Below are 3,085 nucleotides of genomic sequence, written 5' to 3'. Positions count from 1 at the left end.
AGTTCATGAAGAATTTGAACTGTATTTGCATAGAACGGAACATAATGTTATTTTTTAATGTCTTCTGTATGGTTCCATTTCCTAATCTGATTTTTTGGTAGTTGCATTTTTTCTTGGCTTGAATGGGTAGTATCCAGGGCTATTTTATTGTTTGCGCACCCTCCTCTTTAAACTTTTAAAGTTATTTATCAATTCTAACTACTTAAAATATTTCTAAATTTTTAATCTTTAATATTAAATAAATCCACCCTTCTGCTTTTTTTAGATTTTTAAAAATTTCTTGAATTGAATGCTTATTCATGTATTTTTTTCTGTTAGTAATAAAAGTACATAATGAATTTTCCTCTGGGTACATCTTTGGCCACATCCAAGTTGTATTAGTCATTTTTCTGTTGATTATAACAGAATACCTGAAACTGGGTGGTAAGGTATAAAAAACCAGGATTTATTTCTTACGGTTTTGGAGGCTGGGAAGACCAAGGTCCAGGGGGCACATCTGACGAAGGATTTCTTCTTGGTGGGAACTCTCTACAAAGTCCCTTGGCAACAAGGGAGTATCATGTAACGAGGGCTGGGTAAGAGCATTTTATGTGCTCATTTGCTCTCCTCGTGAAACCAACAGTCTTCTCTCTGATAAGCCATTAAACCATTAACCCACTAATCCATGAATGGATTAATCCATTCATAATAGTGTAGTTCTCATGATCCAATCACCTCTAAAGGCTCCACCTTTCAAATATTATATTGGAGATTAAGTTCCAACGTGAGCTTGTGGGAACAGTCAAACCACAGCAGAAGTATTGTTATTATTTTCTCCCCTAAATATTGCATAATTTTAGTTTTGATGTTCTCTTTAGCCTAAACATTATATAAAAGTATAATTTCAATATCTGTGTGATTCCTTTTTTTAATATGTGTTTATTTTAATTCATTTTTAGTTTATTCTATTGTGACAAAATGTTGCCAGTAATAGTTTTGTTTTTGGAAATTTTTTGAAATTTTTGGATTCCTTTTTAAATATTAATTTGTATAAATGTTTCATTTGCAGAAGAAGTAATTTCTGTTTTTTGGGTTTACTGTTTGCTATATACACATATACGAGGGTACTTCAACAAGTTCATTGAAAAACAGAATTAAAAGGTAGTATGAATCTTCCATGAACTTGTTGATGTACCCTCATATCTCAATTTTATGTATCATTGACTATATTAATGATATTTTTTGGATTCCCCATAGGGCCCTAATCATGTTAAGGTTTTCCATTTATTACTTTAAGAAATTGAGAGTCTGTTAATGTCTTCCAATACTATAATATTTCTTTTGATTTTACCTTTTGCTTTATATATTTTACCTAATATATTTTATTGCTAGGTTATTTAACAGAAATATACCTGCCTGCTACATTTTATTGTGGATTGTACCCTTAATTTGTAAAAATAGGCCCTCCTTGACCTGTTTTATGCTTGCTACTTTCAGTTCTAGTTTTTCTGATTTTTATAATACATTCCCTGCTTTCATCTTTAATTCTAGTGATGTTTATAAAGCACTTCTTGCTTTCTATTGTTGGAAGTTACCTGGTATAGTTTTACATACTTACTTTACTTTTGATCTTTCTGTGCCCTTTAAAAAAATAGCTATATTTCTTTTGGATAGTGTGTAGTTCTTTATATGTAAAAATTCAGAGTCTGAGGGTCTGTTTTTTAATATGGAACTTTATCCCTATTTATATTTATTATAATAACTGATGTGTTTTGTTTCTTCTTTCATCTAATTACGTTTTTTTTTCCCCACTAAGTACTCTTGTGTAACTAAGAAGGTATTTTTGATTCCTTCTCATGTGAATGTCAGCTTGGATGAATATTTTGTGGTTATATATTTTATCCCTTAGTACTCTATAGATATTCTGTAGTCTTATGTTGTTAATACTGTACAATATAGGGCTGGCCGGTTAGCTTAGTTGGTTAGAGCATGGTGCTGTTGGCACCAAGGTCAAGGGTTCAATCCCTGTACCGGCCAGCCGACAAAAACCAAAACAAAACAATATTGTAGGAAATAATTCATAGGCCACATGATATTTTACTTTTGTGCTTGATTTCCCCCTTCTCCCCCACCCTACCTTCCTGAATGCCTGTATCATTCTTCTTTCACCTTTGAAATTCAGGATTATTCCAGGCAATATCTATGTTTTAGTGTCTTTTAATTGTTTGGTAGGTACATGGTCTGTACATTCAATCTACAGATTTAGTTCTTAATAATAGGAAATTTTTTGCTTGATATGTTCCATTGGACTCAGCTCTTTTTTTTTTTTTAACTTTTATTTTGTCGATATACATTGTGGTTGATTATTGTTGCCCCTTACCAAAACCTCCCCGGACTCATCTCTGTTTGGAATGACAGGTATCCATATATATCCATATATTCCTATTGTTTGCTTTCCATAATTATCTCTTCTTTTGATTATTTTAGTCTATTAATTTTCCTCCTTTGAGTTTTATAGATACTTATTCTTTGCATCACTTGGTTTTCTGCACTGATGTTTCTGCTCTTTACTGCTTCTGATACTGGTTTTGATTCTGCAGTGGCATTATTTGATTACTTGCACTCTCTTAATTCCTTGAGCTTCCCTTTCTATTTCACTCTGTTCTTCTTGTCTTTTTTATTCAGCACACAAGGTAGAGGTTCTTAGAGTAAGACTGTGCTTCATATGTTCCTTGTCTGAATTGCAAGTGGCACGCTTAGCTCCTTTGTTTGTCACCCACTGTTTCCTTTGCCCCGCCATGTGCTTCATATACTCATTCACAATAAGGGAAGTTGTGTTTGGTCTGGCATATACCTTAAAATGATGTCAAGAGCTGCTTCCTCAGATCTTGGGTTGAAAGAGGAGGGGCTGGCTGTTATAAGTTGATCAGCTTGACAGAGTTTGGATGTGTTGTCCCCTCCAAAACCCATGTGGAAATTTGATCCCCAATGTGGTAGTGCTGGAAGCTGTTTTGAGTCATGGGGGCGGATCCCTCATGAATGGGTTAATGCTCTCCCCAGGTGGGGGGATTAATGAGTGAGTTCCCGTGAGAGCTGGTTGTTTAAT

General features: G+C 34.0%; 1 non-coding gene across 1 annotated transcript; it reads left to right on the top strand.

Annotated features, from left to right (window-relative positions):
- Positions 1–1,942: 1,942 nt before the first annotated feature.
- On the top strand, positions 1,943–2,016 carry TRNAN-GUU (transfer RNA asparagine (anticodon GUU)). The gene has a single exon. It is a non-coding gene; the product is annotated as a tRNA-Asn (tRNA).
- Positions 2,017–3,085: the final 1,069 nt, after the last annotated feature.

Source organism: Cynocephalus volans, chromosome 17 (genome assembly GCF_027409185.1).
Source record: "Cynocephalus volans isolate mCynVol1 chromosome 17, mCynVol1.pri, whole genome shotgun sequence".
NCBI lineage: Eukaryota > Metazoa > Chordata > Mammalia > Dermoptera > Cynocephalidae > Cynocephalus > Cynocephalus volans.
This window is presented reverse-complemented; position numbering and strand designations above follow the sequence as displayed.